This window comes from Zootoca vivipara, chromosome 7 (genome assembly GCF_963506605.1).
Source record: "Zootoca vivipara chromosome 7, rZooViv1.1, whole genome shotgun sequence".
NCBI classification, from domain to species: Eukaryota; Metazoa; Chordata; class Lepidosauria; order Squamata; family Lacertidae; genus Zootoca; species Zootoca vivipara.
Window position 1 is genome coordinate 49,198,921 of NC_083282.1, and position 23,898 is coordinate 49,222,818.

At 44.1% G+C, this 23,898-nt stretch overlaps 1 protein-coding gene across 5 annotated transcripts in view; it reads right to left on the reverse strand.

Moving 5' to 3' along the window:
- The window catches only part of KIF21B (kinesin family member 21B), a 72,312-nt gene that overhangs the window by 43,927 nt on the left and 4,487 nt on the right, over positions 1–23,898 (reverse strand). The gene's annotated exons all lie outside the window — the stretch shown is intronic.

Genomic DNA, 23,898 nt, shown 5'->3' on the forward strand with positions numbered 1-23,898 from the left:
GTGACAAAACTGGGTGGGCTCAGACACACAACAATTTCTCTCCTTCCAGGCAACAAGAGGTACGCGCAACAAGAGGTATGCACATCAACCAATTCTGCAGCAACACTAAATAATTCAATAGGGAAGGAGATGTCACATCAAGTACGTAGCTATTCCAGGGCACAAACACCACAGAGGATTTTGGGCATTAGCCAAGACACCAAGTTTAATTTTGGTTGACTCCAAGTAAACAGATTCTCATGGTGCATCCCTGGTGTACAAATTCTGAAATATATCATCAACAGCATTGTAGTTTAATCTGCATGCTGCCTTCCCACAGTTAAAACCATGCTCAAGGTGGCTTACAATGTGAAATGATTTACATGATTACAAACAAAATTGTCATAAACAATAAGGAAAACATAATCATTGTAAGATCTAAAAATAGAGAATGTATCGACTAATTTCCATGCAAAACAAAACAAAACAAAACAAACCTCAAAGCAGTTAACAAAGTGCCATATATAAGCTTGGCACTATGTTAGTAATGTGGACTAGCTAATTTGCTATTTTTTAAAAAACTCAAAACAGAGTCCTGTGGAACCTGAAAGACTTATCAGCTTTCAGGGGCTACTAGAGACATGAAACGTTAATCTCAGTTGACATGTTATACTGGTATATAGCTGCACACGGATGTACACACAGAAGAGGTGCATGCAGAAAGGAAGAATTCTTAACAGAAGGGCTAAAGGCCTTGAAATGCAGGAGGTACATCTGCTACATTTCCATGCAAAGATCAAAATGTAGACAAGATAGATACAGTGATTCATGCGTTATCTCAGGGAAGGGGAAATCAGTATTTTCTATCATGGACTCCAGGAAAGGGGGTGTGGGAAAGAGGGGAGAATTAAAACATCCCATCCTGTCCATGGCACTCGGGAGAGCAAAAGGAAACGAGACAACAAAAACTGCCTTGCATTCTGGTGCCCAAAAGGGAACAAAGCAGCTCCTTCCTACATCTGCTACTTGTACAGATCCTGCTCAGCTTTGACCATGCGGTGTTTGTGCTCAGAACCAAGGCTCTGGACTTTTGTTTCCTGGAACTTCAAAAACTAGCACCACACAGATGCCACTTACTAAATTCAGGGGAGTTTCAAAATCCATTTATGATATGGAATGGGGTAGGGTGCCAGATCGGGGTGAGGCCTACAGTACTAAAATAAAATAATGTCACAAAGTCCTGCTGGGGATCCAAAAGAGCTTTGGCAAAATGAATCTAATTCAACAGGTTGTGGTCTTTCAAGCTGTTCACTAGGAAGGCTGTAGCTGCTAGGAAATCATCTCCATGATGGGCTGTTAACCATAAAATCAATAATGGCTTAGAGTCAAAGGGCAGCAGGTTGGTGAAGGCCGGCTTAGGCTCTGAGGGTGGGGAACATATCCAGTAGGATCAGCCTGTCTCAGCAGGCTGTCTAATGCCCCCCTCTACCCCAACCCACCCCGCCATCCCAGAGTGTTCACCACCCTACACTACCTGCACCTAGGAGAACTGGCAGCTTTGCATTAGAGAGATGGAAGCAGCTAAGCTATTACTCCATGTAACCCAGGCTTAAGGAGTCACAAGGTGACTGGTAATAGCACTAACATGACCTGGCAGGTGTCACCCTTCTGAGCTGTTATGTCATAGCTTGGTGAACACAAGAGCGCCACAGGCACAAAAGGCTTTATTCATCCAATACAAGGACCTCACAAATCCGCATTAGAAAAGACCCATTGACGGCTCATTCCACTCCAAGCTCTTCAGCAAAGCTGCTGTCCCCTTTTCCTTGCAGGAGGGGGAAATAAACTGGTATTTCACCAACTGGCTAGCTTAACCCTGCTGCGTGTGGGCTGGAAGTATTAGACAAAAATGAGGGTCACGCCAGGACTTGCTTTAACACCCTTGCTGTGGAGCCATCTGCCATTACCTCTTCATTAAGAAATGGTGAGGAGATGCAGTGGGATTTAAAAGTCTTCTAAACATTGCCCACAAGAGGGTATTGGGGCCTCAGCCTCAACCCAATCTCAATCATGTACAGTACATGCAGAGAGCTCTCTCAGCTTCAGGGTCTGACACAAAACCCCAAAGGGTGTCTTCCAAAGACTTCAAAGTCCACTTGTTAGCAGTCAATAGGAATTAGAAAAGGCCAGAATTAGAGAGGTATCTCATTGTCATAGGAAGCTGACTGACTGTGAATGACAGTGGCCCTCCGGGATTTGGGGCAGGAGCCTTTCCCAGCCCTAACTGGAGATGCCAGGGATTGAACCTGGGACCTTCTGCATGCTAAGCACGTGCTCTGCCACTGAGCTATAACACTTCCATGAAGATCAAGCGAGGAAAGCTTTGCACTAAGCTTGTTGCCTGGCCCACAGCAACTGAAGTTATCCAAGCCCAACTTCAAAAAGCAGCCTCTCATTGGCAAAGGTAGGCACCTGACTGACAAATAAGCAGATGCTTTGAGTGAGGGAGCAGGTGATAATGGATAGCACCCCATCACTGGAAGTGTGTGCTACTCCATGGGGTGGAGCACTACCAATTTAGTGTCACTCTAAACTTTTGAGTCCTGCAATTATCAGCTCACCTTTCATGCAGTCTTGCAACTGTGTACAAACAAATCAAACACAAAGTATATGGTTGTTAGGCAGAAGCACCGTCTGCTTCACTAGAGCAGAATTCTTGGCAATGTCATATTCCTGACCCATAAAACTAGAATGCATGAAACCAAAACCCAGATGAGCCGCACTGCCAGCAATTGCTTTTTTGACCTTTCAGCACCTGAATCATCAAGCGTTGTATCATCTATCATCTCTTGAAATTGCTGATGTTAACAAACCACTTCCTCTGTTCCGAATAGGTTTTTATTTTTAAAGAAGCTTGATTTCCATTATTATTATTATTATTATTATTATTATTATTATTATTATTATTATGGCAAATTTTCATTTTGGTATTGAACAACTGGGTGAGAGGCATGGAAACTTTCTTCAGTGAGGTGCTATTTGTGCAAACCTGTGTCCAACCTCCTCTCCTCAGAGCCAGATAAGTTGCCAAGAACACCAGATCTGATGCTTTGTGGAAGAGGCATACATTGCCATCTGGGGCTCTAGCCAAGCCCATGAGTGTGGTGGCATCGTGCATGTCTGACACCGACAGTCACAAGGTTGCAACCTCTAGCGAGAGGTTTACCATGTGCCAGCAAGCCCACGTCCACTTTGCAAAGGATGTTCAGAAACGGTGGTGCTGCTCCCTTGGGTAGGCTGCATATGAGCCTTTCTGTGCCTCCAGGATGGAAAAGCAGCAGCCCCCATGACATGATTGCCATGACAACCGAGTCTCAGCAGCAGGAGGAGGGACTGAGACAACCCAAAAAGGGAACACACACTGACACACTATACAAAACACCACTCGGGCAGTTTCTCCAGTGGCCCCGACACACACACAATGGCCTGGCTGTTTGGCTCCATCAGCAAAAGCCAACATTTATAGAGAGGGGAACCAATTGGGCTGGCATCCAAAGCACAAATGGGCTCTAGTCTTAAGAGTGAAAGCCACAGCCCTGAGGCCAAGAAGGAGCTTTCCCCCTTCCCCACCTCCTTGGCAGCCTCGCTACATAGAAAAGTCTGATACAGGAAGATTCCCCACAGAGAGGATTCTGTCCTCTTATTTCCCCGCCAGGCCAGACTCTGTCCTAATCTTGTTTTTGACAGCAGAATGCATCCTAAAACTACCCCTGCTAAAAACAGAGATCAGATTCTTTCTCACATACGGCTAGCACAGCACTGTGCCTAGCAACTGCCCGCCAGTAATGAACAGCCTGAGTTGTGAGTGAGTTTATTAAGAGCTTCGGCTCACTGTTTCATGATCCACCATGGAGGAAGTCTCCCTTCCTTTGCTTTCCAGTCAGATCAGAGGGTTTTCCCACATTGGTCAGAACAGATAGGATAACTTGGGGACTCTCATTATCAACATAAGCTGCTCATTTCCCTGTTTTATTCTGCAGCTGTTGAGAACTAGAAACTTAGGAAGCAGAGGAGCACAGCCTAGAACAATTTCAAAGTTAAGTACCTAATTGACGTGGATAGAAAGCCCAAGTAATTTGGAGAAAAGCCTGAGCCTATCAGACTCAATCAGCAAATGCTTTTTCTTGCTACTCAGCTTGAGAGAGACCATTAGCTCTTCCGTAAGAGCATTAGTGCTATCCTGAAAGTGCCTGTATGAAGCCATTTCTGTCTTCATCAAAGAAATGGGGAGTGGAAGTACCAAGAGAGAGCCCTGACTTTCAAGCACTTTTGCTAAGAGCATACGTAATGAACACAGAGTCTAGAAATAAGCACGGGTTGCATCATGCCAGTAGACCATGTGCTTTTATTTCCCCTCTCCATCACACCTTCCCCTCCTCTCATCACAAGCACACACAGAGAGCGAAACAGAAGGAAACCAATCCAAACTATGGAGGATAATGACAGAGGGAGTTGTGCTGACCATGCTTCTCTTGATATATCTTGCAATACAAAATCTAGCCAATGTTCAACTTTATGGGAACGAAAATTAAACCTTTCAGTGGCAGTACAGCGAATGCCAAAGCATACCTTTGGAGATTTTTCAGTGTGTTTGTGAATTTCCATCTAGCCTGGAGTCACTAATTCCTTATTCGGTAAGAGTCAGCCTTGTCTTTTATCACCTTTCAGGGAACCAATCAACAAGGCATTATGCTGATATAGCAGTCAGCAAGCAAGACTTTGTCAATAAACCATACTGTACTAACTTTCAAGACTGCAATTTAAACATAAATTAGAAACCTCTCTCCTCCTATGAGTAAGGTACCTGGTAGGGTACTCTATATGCTCCTAGCATGTCTTCATGCAAGTAGGAGGAGGAGTTTTGATACGCTCCAGCAGCTATTACTCTGTGATGAAAACAACCCCACATTAACAGCTGTATCAAATAACTAGGATTGAAAGAGACAATTTCCTACATCAAGCCACCAGGCTTAAGCGGACAATTAAGAAACATGTTTTCCATAAAAGACAGGTGGTGATCTGTTTTAATTTTTGTGCGGTTTTTATTACATTGTAATAGATGTAGACTGCTTTGACGTTATGAAATTGCAGTATACAATTTATTATTATTATAAATGGATAAATATTTTGGACTTTGCCCAAATGATGGAAGCCTTTCCATTAGCAGCAAGAATAAAAGACATTCTCCCTCATTAAAACCAGCTGTAGAAAATTGGCATCATTTTGTCATTATCGGCTTGCAGACTTCTACAACCACTACTCCAAAAGGGAGGCCCCTGGACAGAGCAGGGCAGAGTAAGGCAAGACTTTATGAAGGGATTCAAATTTCAAACAGAAACAAATGTACACAGCTTGGGGGGGGGTTGCTGGAGCTGGATACAAAAGAAGGAAATTAGTGTTTTGTTTTGAATTACCCCTGCCAGTTTTACACTAGGGGGCTTGTTGGAGACCTCTGCTTATGGACGGCCTTGAAGGCCAAATAATACTAACCCTGATCTATCCTATACAGTAGTACAGTGGTGCTTCGCTAGACAAATTTAATTTGTTCCACGGGTCTTTTCTTATAACGAAAAATTCGTCTAGTGAATCCCATAGGAATGCATTGAATTTTTTTTGCCCATAGGAACGCATTAATTGAATTTCAATGCATTCCTATGGGAAACCACGATTCGCTAGACGAATTTTTCATAAAACGAATTCGTCTAGCGAGGCAACCTCTGCTCGAAAAATCCTTTCGTTAAGCGGAAATTTAGTTAAGCAGGGCATTCGTTAAGCGAGGCACCACTGTACCTTGGTTTACAACCTTAATCCTTTCTGGAAGTCCATTCTTAAACCAAAGTGTTCTTAAACCAAGGTGTGCTTTCCCATAGCAGCGGGGGACTCAATTTACAAGTGGAACACACTCAACAGGAAGCAAAACAAGTTCTGCTTCCAAGGCAGGCAAAGTTCACAAACCAAAACATCTACTTCCGGGTTTGCAGCATTCTTAATCCAAGTTGTTCATAAACTAAACTGTTCTTAAACCAAGGTACCACTGTACTACATTATGGAACAGAAGGCCTCAGAAGATCTCTCTTTCAGGATATTTTCACAACTTTAGGGAAAGCCAGTGCTTCATATGGATTCAGCAGTCTACTTTCCACAGGGCATTATACTCGCAAATGCTTCCAATTAACACAGACTATAAAAAGCGGAGAAATTCTGAAGTAGGCACTCAGGCCAGCTTCTGCAATCTATAAAGCAGCTGTCATTCAGTGGTACAGTTAGGTAAATTGGGACTTTGGACTTAAAAGTCTTATGGGGTGGGGGTGCCCCTCTTTAGATGGATTTGTGAATTATTTCACTTACTTCAAACTGTGATAAGCCAGTCCTGCTGTATTTGGAACAGGGCCCTGGACCTTTCTGCACTGCCATCGCCAGGGCTCACACACCCAACTTCAATACAGTGTCTGAGTTACCATTATCAAATGCACCAGACACATGCAGAACCACAATTGTATTTTAATATCTATATGAAGCCGCTGGGAGAGATCATCAGGGGGTTTGGGCTGGGTGTTCATCAGTATGCAGATGACACCCAGCTCTACCTTTCTTTTAAATCAGAACCACTGAAGGTGGTGAAGGTCATGAGTGAGTGCCTGGAGGCAGTTGGAGGATGGATGGTGGCTACCGTGTTTCCCCTTTTTTAATACGTAGTCAAAAAGTAAGGCATGGCAGGGTTTTTAACCGTTTGAGAAATGTAAGTCATACCCCGAAAATAAGCCATACTTCCGCGACGTGCAGAGCAAGACCACTGAGCGCCCCAGCCAACTAGCGGGACCCAGCACGGCGGCCGCAGCAGGAGGAGGAAGCCTGCCAGGTTGGGTCGGTGCCCGGAAGCGGCGGCGGCTGCTGCAGCGCCAATGAAGCGTGCAGCAGTACCGCACGGAGCACGGAGGGCACAAGCCAGCAGGACCCAGCTCCTGCAATGCCGGCCATGGCAGGAGGAGGAAGCCTGCCAGGTCGGGTTGGTGGTCGGAAGCGGCGGCGGCTGCAGCGCTGACAAAGCGCGAAGCAGCACCGCTCTCTCTCTCTCTGTGGGTGTCAGTCTCTTTCTCTCTGTGTGCGCGCGCGTCTCTCTCTCCCCCCCCCCGTGCGTCTTTCTCTCTCTCTCCCCCTGTGTCTCTCCGTTTGTGATCGCGTCTCTGTTTGTGCCGCGCAGGTTCCTCTTCGGCTCGTCATTCAGCTGCTCCGGCCTCCTCGCCGAGAGCTGACGCCGCTCCTCTCCCCCTCCTTCCCTTTCCCCCCTCCCTTCCCTTCCTTCCGTCGGTCGGTCCGTCAGTTGGGGTTGCGCGCGCCAGAGGCGCAGGCCCTAACCTGGTCCCCCTCGCGCTTCCCTCACTAGCGTCTTGGAGCGGGACGGGTCCCAGCCTCCCTCCCATTCCCCGGCCAGCATGAGAGAGCCCGGGGAGCAGCCTCTATACCTCCGCGCGCACACACACCCGGCCGCCGCTGCCTTTGAAGCCATGGCGGCGAGCGCCAAGCCGAAGCAGGAGGAGAAGCACCTAAAGCTGCTGAGGGAGATGGGCAGCTTCGTGTATACCTCCTGCTCTGGCATCCTATGAGGTTTAAATCCACCTCACAGAGTGAAGGCCCCCCCCCCTGTGCACGTCTGTCTCCTAGGCAGGTGGACATCCAGCCTCTGCTTAGAAGCCTCCAAGGAAGGAGAGCCCTTGACTCAGGATGGGGAGGAGGGGAAACGGAGAGAATAGAGGAGGCAGAAAATGCACGCGGAAGAGAGCGCCAAGCGTCCTGAGCCAGTGGGACCCAGTTGTACTGGCACTTTAAAATTAAAAAAAAGACACCCCCTGAAAATAAGCCACCGTGTGTTTTTTTGAAAGAAAAAAGTTGTAAGACGGTGTCTTAAAAAGGGGGAAACACGGTAACGGATTGAGGTTGAATCCTGACAAGACAGAAGTACTGTTTTGGGGGGACAGGAGGCGGGCAGGTGTGGAGGACTCCCTGGTCCTGAATGGCGTAACTGTGCCCCTGAAGGACCAGGTGCGCAGCCTGGGAGTCATTTTGGACTCACAGCGGTCCATGGAGGCACAGGTTAATTCTGTGTCCAGGGCAGCACCCGTCCAGGTAGTGGCACCTACCTTGTGGAGCGCCCTCCCAGCAGATGTCAAGGCAATAAGTAACTATTTTACTTTTAGAAGACAACTAAAGCAGCCCTGTTTAGGGAAGTTTTTAATGTTTGATGCTGTACTGTTTTAAATATTTGGTTGGAAGCCGCCCAGAGTGGCTGGGGAAACACAGCCAGATGGGCAGGGTATAAATATATTATTATTATTATTATTATTATTATTATTATTATTATTATTATTATTATTTGTACGAATTAAAACAGAATTTCCCAAAGGGGAATGCCACTCCCCAGTGTCACACTTCATGTCAAATGTAAGGACAAATTATTATATAAGGGACAGCTGGAGTCAGAACAGCAAATATTATTGAATCACTGTACATTTCCAAATCTTTGCCTGGATTAGTCAAGGCTATGAAGTACTCTCCAAAGGATACTAAAATACAGATTATATAGCAAGACAACAGATTCACTGCAACTCATAAGAGAACCATGCACTTCAAGAACCAGCCAGGTCCTTTAAACAAATGCTCCATCTTCCCTGAGCATAATTCAACATGTAAGAAGATCAAGGAAGAGGCTATTTAAGCCATAACGTCCATAACCAGGGGACTATTACCATGAAATATAGATTAGACAAGGCACAAATGATGAGGCTTCGGGGTTCCATTTATCATGGGAAGAGCTATTATCATCCCAAATGTAGGCTGGGAAACAGGAATGGCAGATACTAGCATAATCTGGGATGGTTGCATAAGAGGCATAGCCTGTCTTGCTTCTAGTGCTAGACTTCTGAATTTTTTTCTTCCACTGGATCGGGCTACATTAAGGGTTTTCCACACATCAGTACTGGGCCATATTTACTTTGTTAGGCAACTGGACCTGAAGCATCTATGCTGACAATGTTTAGAAATGACTGTGAACAACTCAAGAGAGTCTTTACAAGGGACATTCTCTTATAAGAGAGTAAAATTTTCTTGCATGGCTATAGATAACCTAGTTAAACCCATATTCTTAAAACTGCCAATGTGTCTCTCTGACTTCAGTTTTCTTTTCCTCAATCCTCTTAATCCATTCTGCCTTGCACCACAAAGACAACTCTTCCAGAAAAATCTGTTTCCAATCTTGCTTATATTATGATCTTCGAAGTGGACATGCACATTTCTCTTATTCTTCACAATGAGTTTTGATCAGCTTGCATTTTTAATGCAAACAGCTGCTGAATCATGTCACCCAAGCGATACAAATTGAGCAAAACAGCAAAAACTAATACCGTTTGCAAATGATTTTGCTTCTTGCAACCATAAAGAAGGAGCTATACACAGCATTAAGCACCTTTTCCTGACCACTAAAAGTTCTGCATGGCCCCCATGTAGGTTCTTAGGCATTCACTGTGTACCGTTTCAAGCCTTGAGAAAAAGGTATTTGCATTTTTTGAGCCGAGATCCTCAGCATGTTGGATTCTGTGCTCAATACAAATTTCAGAACTGACCTAGCTCTGTCATTTCATTTTTATGTACTTAAACACATACACCCTGAAGGCTATATGCCATAACTATTTGCAATGGAAACATACATGTAGCATAAACTTCAGAAACTTAACTACATGTTGGTGCTAAAATGCTTTTCCATATATTTATATTTAAAATATTGAAAAGTATAGAAAATGTTTTTTAAAAACTGCTTCCATGAAAATAGCTAGCAAATGATAAATGAATAAGTATTTTGGTGCTGATTTAAAAATTGAGTTTAATGGATCTCTCAGGATTTATTTATTTAAAGGGCCAAAAAAGTGTCGTATTTCCAATACCATAGAAATTGATTGCCATTCCACTTGTAGCTCACAGCAGAAGAGCAATGCTTAGTAGTAGCTCTAGGAACTCCCAGTCTGGAGGCAACCCTGGGTTACAACATGCTTAACCTCTACACACATCTGTGATTGCAAGGGGAAGACTGTTACCATTTAACATCAACAGAAATTGCACAACATTCACAGCACCACTGCCTCCTCACTTATACCTCCCAGGAGAGGGCATCTGGGTTAGATTTGCATGTAAAACTCCTCTTTGCACACACCAAGTCCCAGGCCTGCCCTTAGTTTCATGTAACAACGCAGAATATTTTGACAGCATCTGGAACAGGATACTCCCTCAGAGCCCAGGAGGTCAGATCAACCATGAAGAAAGAGCTAGGGAATATATAGCCAAGCTTTCCTGCTCTCTACAACCCCAAAACATGCTGGGGAGGAAAGCCACTTCTCTTCCACAGACAACTACAAAGAAGTGTGTTAAAAATATCCTGTCCCTCCCCCTTAATAGTTTTGCCCCTATACTTCTCAGGACAAAGGCCCTGTTCATGGGAGGGATTTATGTACTCAGTAAAATACCACTTAGATTCTGAGTAGTGAACAGTATTCTCTAGCCTAAGAATGTTGAAAGCATTACACACACACACACACACACACACAAATATCTCAGTCATTTTTAGTACATATGTTAAACAATATGTATTACATGAATTCTCTGGGCTGAAGTTGATAATATATCTTCAGAGTGCAGTGCCACAGCTACAAGCAAGAGCAGCTAAGACTGACATCAGCATCTTTACTCAAATCAACATTACTGAAAAACTACCACCTATTGCAAATTTGGATAACAGCAAGCAAACCATTCATTTATCCCTAACAACTCTCTTTTTTTTAACATGAAGCTATGGAGGAATAAAGGGATGAACCTTAAATTTCATTATTTTCCTTAAATCAGGAGCAACCTTTTAGACCTGAGGGCCACATTCACACTCTGTCAACTCTCTGTGAGCTGCATGCCAACAGTAAATGTGCTTGATGTCTAAGACATTTGTCAGTTAAAACAAGATGTGAGCCTAGCAACATTTTCCCATTCCCTTTACGTATTCAAATATTGCTGCAACAGAGTGAAGAAGGAAATGGATTTTAATTTGGCATTTGCACTTTTTCACTCTGGAAAACACCTTAGGCATTTCCTCTATTCTTTTGACCAGCTCTCATAGACCATCAGAAGATGGATTGTGGACCACGCACAGTTTAAGAACTGCTACCACAGAAAACAACAAATGTCCTGTATTTCAGATTTTGCAGCTCCTAAAGGTCTAAACTACAAATATGCAGGAAATCAGAAACTGGATCCCACAATGTGTGTGCCTGCTTTTCCTGAAATGCAGCTGGGAGAAATTGCGCCTTTTTTTCTGTGTCACAAACAGGATTTTTATTAGGAAAAGCATTAAGTATTTCTTACTAGTGGTCATAAAAACAAACAAAAAAACCCTGACAACCCTCACCCCCAAATGAGTAACAAGTTTTTTAAAAAGAAAATGAATTGGAAGTTCTAATTATGATTGCCTCATGATGTGCTGTTTGGCCTTACGCTCCTCTTATTTTCGAAATCCTGTTTTGACAGCTCAATCTGCCTCAACCTGACTATTTACAAATTGGTATATGAAAGTAGGGCTTGCTGGCCCAGCAGCATATACTGCACATACTAAACAATATATCACCCTCGTCTGTGAGGTGGTACCCAGAGACAAGGCCTTTTGCATGGCGGCTTTATGAGGGCCCCAGAAGATGTATATAGTTCTGATGGTCTTCTTTCAAGTAATTTTTGTCCCATTTGCTGGACTAGATTATGTTGTGGAGGATTTGAATGAGTTTTATTGTTTTGAGGTGTTCTGGTAACACTTATTTTAGTGGGTTTTTTAAAAAAAATTATTGTTGCAATGCACTTTGGAGGGTCTTTGTCCAGAAAAGCAACACAGGAATGTTTTAAAATAAATAATACCAAAATAACTAAACTGGGACAAATCATGGTGAACTACCATGCTGCTAAAAACTTTTATGTCTGGGACAAATGCCCTGGTGTGTCATCACAATGCCAGGATGAAAGGGCATTCTGGGTAGAGCAGGGGTGCCCAAACTTTTTTCGAAGAGGGCCAGATTTGATTAACTGAGCATGCGTGAGGGCCGACCAAAGTTGCTGAGCTTTTTTTAGGATTGAAGTTGTTGAGCTTTTTTTTTTAACCCCAAAGTTGTGCTTTTTAAAAAAAGGATTTTACATATACTGCCACGGGGGCCGGATTAAATCAACCAGTGAGCCCCTGAAATGGACTTTGGACATGCCTGGTGTAGAGGAATTCACCAATCTTAAGTGCTTGTGCTTAAGCATGCTTTTAAAAGGTCCACTTTGTTTTTAATGGAACCCACCTTGTTCATGGAAAAGCACAAGAACTCTGTGGTGCAATCCTGTTCATGTATAGGCAGAAGTAAGCCCCACTGAGTTCAATAGGACTATGTCTCAAATAAGTGTGTGTAGGACTGCAGTCTAGAAGTCTGACATAACTTCCACTGTGCAGAAAACCTGACAAGAGGAATCACCCAGAGACAAGAATGGTAACTGTCATCAATCCATTCCCTTTATTTGTATCACATGTTCAGAGCCCTCAAGGCAAGATTTAGCACAAAGAAAAGCAGAACTGTCTGAAGCTTGGCCCAGGCAGGAACTAACCTCATAACTCTCACCGCTGGAACTCACACTCTTCAAACATGAAAGTCCCATTTGCATAGGGGCCAGAAAAATTAGACAAAGCGGATGGGGGGGGGGGGTAGCTTTGTGAATGTGATGCTAGTCAACACCATTCTGGTTCCTACAGAAATAAGCTTGCCAGATGGGGAAAGAGAGTAGAGCTCTTCTTGAGGCATGATGCTTGAAGAGGGAATGGAAACACAAATGGGAGTGAGGGGCAGAGCATGCCAGCTTCCCCCGACCCTACACACATCCTTGCATGGGGCAGCCACACCCTCTCCACCACTGACCTTCTTGCATTGAACTGGAATGTCTGAAGTGGGGTGCTAAGCAATTTTTCATGATAAGAAGCTTCCTCACAACCAAGACCCCAGAAACATCACAGGGTTCTGAATCACTGGGGGGCTTGAGACCTTCCCAGGCAATGCAAGGAGGACAAGGGTGGAGTGGACAGGAATGTTGGGGTGTGGATGGCATGGACACTCCCCCCCCCCAATCTTTTTGTGTTGCAAATGAGGCAGAATTATTGCTTCAGAAAGCATTTGGAGGAGCTTTATTTTAGTGTATGCTGAATTTTAATGGTTTTAATTCTGTGATTCTATTACTATTTGTTTTGCATTTTTTTGGCTTTTGGAGTGATTTGTGTGTGAAACTCCAAAAACACCCTGCTGAGTACAGATCTGTATAACTTTGAAAGAAATGAAAAGCTAGGGATGTGTATCATTGTATCAGAATGAATGAAACATTGAACCAAACTGTTTATTTATGAACCAATGTACTTCTAGGCTGATTACAAAGTAAAAAAGCATCAAACAGCAATACATGCATTAGCATCAGATAAACAGTTGAGAGTTTAATCTCATTTGTTTTGAAATGAAAGCACAGACGGATGAACAGGTACATTTCTCATTGTTCCCATTCATTTTTCTAGTGGCAGCAGACCTGATCTCTGCAGCCATTCCTGGCTACCACAGCCCAGAACACAGTGCCCCAATTCCCTCTCTTGTTATGTACTTTCTCACAGATCCATATTCCTACCTATTCCTAATGGCAATCCAATGGCCAATTCCACCTGCCATTCAAGAACGGCAACACCAGCTCTGCTGGTTACTGCATGAAAGTTCCAGAGCAGAGCACACAAGCCGGCTGTCTTTCGCTAGCTCCTACTGTGTCTTTCTTGCATGGATGGATTCAGTGATGCCAAATGAAATCTTGTTGACATGACACCAGACCTTCCAAAACCCTAGGAAGAAAGGCCCTGTTTGTGCCAAGCATTAGCCAATAGCAGCATTTGCATCCCTTCACACGGGGCAAGTACTGTATTAGACAGCGCCATCCCCTTGGCAATGCTTACTCCAACTGACAGCTTTGTAGCCAAGGCAATAATAGGCCTCCCAAGCCCGAGAAATAATGTCTCATCCAAGAAGCTGCCATGATAAAACCCCTCCATTCAGGATTGCCATCCCCTCCAAACTATCCTTTGCATACCTGGCAAGCGTGCAAGTGTAGATCCCACATACATTATGGCACACTTGAGATGTCCCAGCAGCAGTGGGGAGAGATGTTTCTCCATGGCTTCATTCCAATACACTGCCATAATGTTTTAAAGGTCTGGCACCACTAATGCCCACTGCACTAATTCTTCCCACCTTGGCAGGGAAACAATTGCATGAGAAGAACCTGCAAGGCTGGCTCCACCCACATGGTCTTGGGCCTTTAAATGCTGCAGCAGGGTCCTGGGATTAAATGCTGCTGGAAAAGCATGTCTCAATCTATTGCCAGAATACCTAAAAGATTCTTTTGTTTCTCATTAGGTAGTTCCTTCAGAATGCCATGATGCTGTAGTACCAAAGTGAGTTCCATGTGGGCAGCTCTGGCCCTCCAGAGGGGGACAATTCTTGTGCTGCTCCCTCATACCATACGTATGCAGTGGAAGGGTCCAACTTGCCTCTCATCCAAAACATTGAGGTATTTACAGCCTCTTTCACATGACAGCTACAAAATGCTTTGCAAAGATCTGATCCCTCTGTTTCTTTGTTCCAATTCAGCTCCCATCCCGTGCAGTTTCCATCTTTACAAGCATCATTTTAAATGTGCTTTTGAGCCTCATTCACTACCGGTATTTCTGCTGCATGTTGTTAAAATGGTCACAGAATCATAGAACTGCCGAGTTGGAAGGCACCCACAACGATAATCTAGTCCACCTCTCACAATGCAGGAATCACAGCTGAAAAATCCCTGGCCATCCAGGGACTTCCGGTCTACCGCGCTGGTGGAGAGGCACAGAAACCTCGAGCTCCGAGGTTTCTGGCATCGTGGGGGGGGGGGAGGAATTCTGTGGGAGCCATGCGGATCCCCACAAGAACCCCGGGTAGAGCGTCCCAGGGGCGAAATAGCCCGGCAGAGCTCCAAAGGCAACTCCTCCGCTGCCCGGGAAGCTCGTTAGAGCCCCCGAGAGCCAGCGGAGTGGCAGTCGCGGGAGCCATTTTGGGCGCCATCGTTGCCTCCATGAAGCGAAGCTCCATGCCTACAGCCTGCAAGCGGTGGATTCTTCCTGCAAAAAGATTAGATCTAGACCAAGTAAGTCAAAACTCTACGATTTGGACTAATAATTTGGCACTGGGAGGAGGCTTAAAAGGGAAGTCAGCCCCCCCCCCAATTGAGTAATGGATGATGCAGTAAAGCTATGGAAAGCTCAGAAATTTACTTAAAAAAAACTTTTTCCTGATGCAGAGTAAGGGAAAAAGACAAAGTGCACTTAAATCTCTGCAAAAGACTGTGATTTGACAAGGGGAAACCCCCCCTGTGAACTTGGAGTCGGGTCAAAGGAAGAGTTGGCTAGCAGTCTTTGTGACGTCACAATAGAAAAGAATGTGTCTGTCTGTGAGCCTGAGACTGAGAGCTGCAGATAAATAAAAGAGGAACTTTTAAAAGCAAACCTCAAGGCTGCTCAGTGCTGAATTTGAGTTTGACTGTTAAGAGAAAATGTAAAGAAATAGAGGTTGGATCTAGTTCAGACGGGATTTTATTCCTTTTGCACTTGGAAAATACAAAACAAGGACAATAATAACACCACCTCCTGCCTGCTACAATCATGGAAGCGGAGAGCACCAACAGGTTGGGAGAGAAGGTTCTGGATTGTGAGAAGAAGGACACACAGTGGGACTTGATCCTGACAACAATTTTGGAAATGACAGAGGAAATTCATAACCCTAAAGTTGTTCTAACACAGGCACCCCCAAACTTCGACCCTCCAGATGTTTTGGACTACAATTCCCATCTTCCCCGTCCACTGGTCCTGTTAGCTAGGGATCATGGGAGTTGTAGGCCAAAACATCTGGAGGGCCGCAGTTTGGGGATGCCTGTTCTAACATGCATGGATGAGAGGACTGATGAATCAACAGAACTGAATTTTGAAATAGATGATATATTTGAACTTAGAGAGGAAGAAAAGGGAGAAGAGGAAAGACCAGAAGAAGACGCATGCTGTGATGTGACTTTTGGGAAAACTTTGGAAATGGCAGAGGAGAACCATAATCTTGAAGGAAATGCAACAATTACGGGAGAACAGACTACTGAACCAACAGAATGGATTTTCGAGACAGATGAGGATGAAGAAGAAACCACTGTTCCACCGGTGGGAGAGGTGGAACAGGGAAGGGATGAAGAAGAAATCACTGTTTCACCGGTGGGAGGGGTGAAACAGGGAAGAGTTGTGATTCAAAAGCCCCCCCCCCAAAAGGGGAAAAATAAAAAGCTTGTCACCCCAGTGAGAGAGGGGGAGAAGGAAGTAGGAGGGGGCAGAAAGAGAATGAGATCAAAAATAAAGTGTTGGGAATACAGCAGGGGGGGAATGGGTTCAGCAAAATTTAGATTGGGACAGAGCAGGAGTGGGGTGAGGGGGAATTGTGCTAATTCTTATTGGTTGGTAAAACAGGGTTTGAACTCGGAAAGTATTAAGGAGCTGGCTGAAATCTCTGGAGACACCGATTCCAAGGAAAGGGGGCAGATTTAGTTTTGAGAGTGGGAATAAAAAGGGGGTAAAAGATTTTGAAAATTAGTTTGAATATTTGTGGGTAAAAGGGTAGAGAATATTGGGTAATTAAGGTAAAAAGAGGCATGAAGGGTTAATGGTTAAAAAGAAGTTATAATTTGGAAGAAAGAATGTAATTTTAGAGTTGGAAACTGCAATAATTAGTGAATTATAAAGAACTCAAGGAGGGGGAATGAGGAAGTCCAAAATGTTTAGATTTGAAATTGAAAAAATATGATTATGTCTTTTTATTATATTTATGGGTTTTCTCTTTCCATTTTTTCTTCACTCTTCTATATAAATTGATTAAGAATTATCTATAAATAAGAGAGCTAAGATGTATCTTTATGATGTTTAGTTAAGATTCTGGAAATGCTATGAATTAACTATAAAAGAATGGTAAGGAAGATAAGTGAAGAACAATGAAGAAACAAGACGTGATGATATTGTTCTATATTTCTGTACTTTTTTCTTAAAGTTTTTGTCTTTTTTTCCCCCTCCCCCCCTTTCTCTCTTTCTCTTTTTATGTAAAATCCAATAAAATTATTTAAAAAGAAAAATCCCTGGCCATCCAACCTACGTTTAAAAACCTTTTTTAAAAATCCGCAACCTTCCGAGGCCAGAACATAACAGGAACATCAATGCACATTGCAAAACTGACATCAGCTACAATCAGTTTTACACACCAATTTAACCCATGGAAACATGAAGAACCTGCTAAGCCATTGTTTCTTAAACTGTGGGCCAGGGACCATTAGCATCACAGCTTATCCCCTGGTCATGCTGCAGCCTTGGATGCACCCTAGCAGCAGCTCCTCACATGTGCAGTGCATGAGCATGCCTGGGGAGTCAGGTTAAAGAGCAGAGGCAAGAGTGAGGGTGTAGCATGCAGATTTGCAATGGAAGAAATTGTAGAGAGGGGGAAATAGATAATGTGCCAGGAAAGGAATAAGGAGAAGGGAGGTAAAAGAGTCAAAGTGGCTGTGGGAGGTGAAAAGGAGAAGACCCTGGGAGCAGCTGCTGAGACTTCTGGGTCCTCTGCTTCACACACATGCCCACAAACCACAGCTGGCCTCCTACTGAGCCAGGAAGCCTTTCCCGCCTCCTCTGAGGGGAAGGAGTCAAAGGGGCCCCTGAAGGAAGTCAGGGAGACAAAAGTTTAATATTTTAATAAATAATAATAAACTGGGAATAGAGGTGAAGGGGATGCTCACTCTCTCAAGCTGTCAAGGAAGAGGAACGAAATAAACTGGCAGTGGGAACAGGGAAGAAGTTAGAGTGTGAAAGGAGGATAAATAACAGCAGGCAACTAAAGATACTTTTGAAAGACATATGCTGGGGTGAAATATAAAATAAAACCAACTCTTCTACACTTAGACCCCCTGGATCAGCAATTCTGCTTAAAATGGGGAGGCTGGATCACAATACTTCCAATGCCTTGACTTAGCTTGAGAGAACTGTGGAACTCTCTGCCACAAGGAAATCACCTTGGCAAAGAATTTAGCGAAGAAGGATGAGACATCAGTAGAAAATGATGCCTGTAATTAATATTCTCTGCCTCTATCTCTCCCCATTATGTTTCCTGCATCTACTCTGCCATTTTGTTACATTAATTCTGAGCCCTCTCAAGTGGGTCCTGAGAGTAGACAGTTTGAGGACCCCTGTACTAAGTGTTTCCTGCTTCTGATCCAGCTTTTTATTTCCTGGCCTAAAGCAATCCAATATAATGGACAGCAACAGCTTCTACCTTCCCTGTGACCTGTGGAAACAGACTACTTATACTAAGGACACTCCTATTTAGGAAGAAACCAGCATTTTCACTCCCACTCCCCCACTTCCATCTGTACCCACCAATTACATCCTACATGTCTTCCTGAGGCTTGAATGACATCAGAGTAAATAATGGTAGCATGGGAGCAAGGAGCTACTGGAAGGTGGGGGGCACAATTTGTGTTCTTTTACCAAGCATAGTGCCATTAACAAGTTACAGCTGGCAAGCTATCATCTGAAACCAATTCCAATGGAATACTCGTGCTTTTTGCCCCAAAGTGGCTAGTACTGAAAACTTGCCATTTCATCCCCACCCCTTACAAAAAGGAAACGCCACTTGGCATATGCTGGAGTAAGACATGGGTAGGGAGGGGGCAGTGTTACTAGCAGCAGGGGGCTCCATCTCTTGGAGAGATCAAGGACATGGCATGCTCCAGCAAGAATGTTTACAGAAGTGGCTGAGGTCTGGAGGTTGCAAGGGTTTAAATAAACTTGAGAAATCTACTTCCTTCCCCCAGTTTCACAGGCTCCATTTCCTGGCCCTCCTCAGCACTGACAAGAGCTCTCAGACACTTCAGGAAGTGCTCTGAGGCCAATCTAATTTTTTAAATTTTTATTTCTTGAAAGCACACATCTCTGGCAATTGGTATGCAACAATAGTTTGTTCTGTTTAGCTCTTTTGCCTAGCAGTTCTAAACCAGGTCCAAAGAAACCCTAACTAGGATTCTCAAACCAATGAAAAACAATGGGACACAGTATGCCAGGCATCCTCAAACTTTGGCCCTCCAGATGTTTTGGACTACAATTCCCATCATCCCTGACCACTGGTCCTGTTAGCTAGGGATCGTGGGAGTTGTAGGCCAAAATATCTGGAGGGCCAAAGTTTGGGGGTGCCTGCAGTACGCTGTCACAGCAAAGCAATCTTAGCATCACCAGACTAAGCGCTTTTTGGTTTACTGATATCACAAGCTTGCGTTTTCAGTAACCTTATGGAAACAACCCATCCTGGGTGACTGAGTTGGACTCTACATAGTTATTTTCTGGAACACTAAACAGCCCAGAAGAGTCTAGGAGCAATCTTTGCAAAGCCAAGAGCTGTAGAATATGAGCACGCAACAATGGGTGTGGGTAATTTCTGAACTAAGGCTGGCAGAGCTTACTAGATCATAGTGCAAGCAAGCAGGAAACCCACAAAGTACTGTAATCAGTTTATCTCCTGCAAAGCCACTTTTGACGACAGCCAGAGCCTGACTTTTTCTTCTCAAATTATTTCCACCTTCAAAACCAACCCGAGTTATCATAATGCCAGACTTAAAACAGGCTTCATTAAATTGGTCCCAAAAGCTATGTGGACATTCAGAATGACCAGAAATTGCACTGTGGTGTCTGAGATTGGTCTGGAGTGGACATTAGGCAGACTTAAAACTTAATGAAGCACATGTAAATGAATTTAAGCAAATAAGCTTTTAAGACAATCCACAAACAAGATAAATGTGATTATTTTTTAGTCTGCCCAGGGTCTGGTGGCCCTTCTTCCTGCTGCAGGCGTCATTTTAGAGCAGTACAAAATGCACTTCTGTACAAAATGACAGTGCTTCTGTTTCAAGCACATTCAGAGGGGGGGCAGCAAATCCTTGATCAAACTCTGTTCCTAAGTATTTAAAAGGGGGTGGTGGAAATGGCAAATAATACATGCATGAGCTCTTCACAACTGATGCAGCACATATAGATTTAATTTTGCACTCTGGTCCCTGTATGCAAGGAAAGCTGCCCTCAGCTGATTGAATTAAGCTACTGTTTCAAAAACCCTGATCTGCAGGAAGATTCTGTGTCATCAGTTAGCAAATGATGTCAATTGCTTCCCAAGTCAGAAGTAGGCCTGGCCTCCCTAGGGATGTGAAATTCTCTCCGAAGATACAAACTAAACTCCATTCAGATCCCCACATTGTTTGTATGTGGGACTTGATTGTTAGGAAGGCAGAACATCATTCCCTCTGTATCCTACCCCTGTTCAGTACAAAGAGCAATGACATGAGAGACTTTTCATTGGATTTTGGTTTCTCTAGGATTTAGTTTCTCATCCTTTGCCTCTGTCTCTCTAGTGTATTGCAGTCGATGCTCCCCTAACAACAAACTCCTTAAAAAAAAAACACAACACCAATCTGTCCATGTGCAAATCTGACATTTCCCATATAAATCAGTTCCATTGCAAGGTGCCTCTTGGACAGTTCCCCAACCCCCTCTTGTAAACCACTGAAGAAGCTGAAAGGTTTGACATCACACGCTATAGCATTTAAAGTAGGAACAAAAATCCTTTCTTTCTTTCACATGTGTCAGTTCCTTGGTTTGATATGCCATCTCCTAAGCTGCACTGAAGTCTGTAAAAAAAATTGAGATGGCATATAAAACCTCAATCGCTACTGCAAATACAAAGAGAGAGAGAGAGAAATACAGTACAGTATAAGCCTGTTTGAAACAGTCCTCATCATACCTAAAGAACGAACAGAGGCAGAAAAGCAGATTTCTTCCACTTTCAAAGAATGTGTCTCTAAGTATTCCACACAGACCTCTCTGAGCCTGCAAGTTGGCATCATAAACTGAAACCGGTTTGTTTGTTTGTTTATTTTAAAAAAATCATCATGTGAAAAAGATTAAAGAGAAATCTGGATAAACGGATCAGCTGGTAAGGCGAATGGCAACCCATTCTGTTGGAAGCCGGCAGAGAGGCAGACATCGAGAGAAGGATGGTCATTTCCAATTTTTCTATACTGTATATAAAAAAGAAGGCCCCCACATAGAGGTATGTGGTTGCACCACATGAAAGTGTTACTGTCCTTGCTGTTTGTTTGAGAAGCTTAAAAAGTCTTCTGCTTGCAGGACACACTCAGTGACAGACAGAAGTAGAACAAGGATAATTATTAGATGTGGAAGAAAATAACACAAGAGGCAACAGGGAGTCACTGAAGGTTAATTGTGCAGCCACTGTCTGGCACAACACCACAGTCCCAGGCTACAAGGGAAAGAACATTTATCCATCACCTGGCATGTCACAACAACACATGAATGGAGTGGCGTGTAGAGCTCTAGGGGAGGGGGGAGGAAGCGGGGGAGAGAGCGTTGTGCAGGCTTCTGCCAGACTAATCTGATATTCTTTTTTGAGAAGATAATTGGTTTTCTGGGCAAAGGAAATGCCATAAAGCATTCGCTGCAGTACCATCAGCAATTATTAATGAAACTGGAGGATATATACCAGTATGTACAGTAAGATGGATAAGGAACTGGCTACAGTAAATGGAGAAAAGGTTTTTTTAAAAAGACAGACCTTCAAACCAGAGTGAAGTTAAGGGGGGTGGAGTTTCTCAGTGATCAATCCCATTTTTAACCAGTATTTTCGTTCATGGCTTCAGTTGGCAAGGAAACTGTAAGTGAAACCTGCTGATGATGCAAATTAGAAGATGCTACCGATAAAATGGAGGATCAAGAAGCAACAAAGAATTGGCCCACTCCTTAAATATCAAAGCACTGGCATGGAGAGCAACTTTTCCATGGGTGTGTCCCACGATGGTGCTGCAACATTGAAAGGGACGCCATGCCATGTCTGGGACCAACTGCATCAGAACCAGCTGTATGACAGCTGAAGACAAGGATCCACATAGCTGGCTCTGCCCACACCGTGGCAGGCCCAAAAATGTTAAAGCTGCACCAACTCAATGACCTTTTACTCACTAGTCTTATGACTGGTTCACATGCACACACACTTTTATTTTGGGTTGGAGGATGAAAATCACTCATTGCAGACACTATGGACAGGTTACAATGACCACGGAGAATGAAAACAACATGCCAATGGAAACTTCTCAGTGCCACCATTCTAATATGATGGCAGCCTGCTGTACAGATCCTCATCTCGGCATAAGGAGTTTCTAGAAGTGCTTGGGAAAGGTATGGAGGTTCTCCATTCAATGATGGCTGCCCATGTGATAAGCTACGCTATGTCAGGATTGCGCCAGATGAGCAGGAGTGGTGGCAAGCCCCCCTAGGCGAAGCGGCAACCATGGAAGAGTCTGGGGAAATGGAGGAATTCATACCTGGAGAAGACTGGTGTCGGCACTCCTCAGAAGAGGAAGAATCAGATAGGGAAGAGGGAAGACCAGAACAGGAGGAGGAAGGAGTCGAGTCAGAATCAGGCCCTTGTGAGGAGAGGAGCCGGCGGGCCCCCTCCCCTCCTCCCTTCACAGCTGTAGAGCATAGAGCTGAGAAACAGTAGGGAACAATTGGAGGCAGCAGCTTGTAAGAGGCGTGGTGATGAGCCGGCTACTTAAGGAAGGCTGGCTGCTCCCCTTGCCAGCACTTGCAACTGCTGTGCTGAAGCGCATGGTTGTCCTTGCTCATCCTGTTCCCGATTCCAGCGTTCCTGAATTCAGCTTCTCCTGACCCCTGGTACTGATGTCTGACTTCAGCTGGTTCCTGACTTGGACTGCTCCTGACTTTGGCTTCTCCTTACCCGGACTGTGGACCTAGGCTCCCTCTGCATCCAACTGCTGCCTTCAGCGCGCCAACCTGTTGGCACCCTAACACTCTACGTTTCAGCTCCAGAATGGAAAACTCACCATGGGAATGTGGTTCTCAGCAGCCTCCTTATTGGCTGCTGTAATGTGTGTGTGTCAGTCCTTCTTTTAGATCAGGGTTGAGCAGTTTGTGGCCCTCAAGATACTTCTGGAGTACAAACTCTCGTCATCCCTGACCACTGACCATGCTAGCTAGGGTGGATGGGGGCTGGAGTCCAACATCTGGAGCACCACAGGTTCCCCACCTCTACTCTATAGATATTAAGCAGTGTTTAATTTGCTTCTCAGATGTTACTATGCAACCATCTCCCTTCTGTCTGCTCCATATTCAAGGAGCTGAGCCACATTATCAGAAAGGTCCATCCACTGACTAGTATGCTGGCTGTTCGGCTGTAATAATAAATGTTCATTCAATCAATCAATCAATCAATCAATCAATCCACTGACAGATTTTCTCCATTCTGCATGTGTAGGTTGTACTACCCACCGAAGGCAGTGTGATCATCCAGACTCCCTTCTCTTTTTCATTCCACTTACTATTATTTATTAATTTTTATTATTTTTTATATCACTCTTCATTCAAAAATCACAGGGTGGTTTAAATATTAAAAATGCTAAAATACAAAGCCTAATAACAAACAAACAAAACTAACCCCACACACAGTTTAAAAGGCCATAGATTGTTTAATTAGCCAAAGGCCTGGGAGAAGAGGAATGTTTTTTGTCCAGGTCAATTCATATGGGGAGAGGACGGCTCTTGAGGTATTGTGGTCCTGAACCGTTTTATAGGTCAAAACCAGCACTTACTAC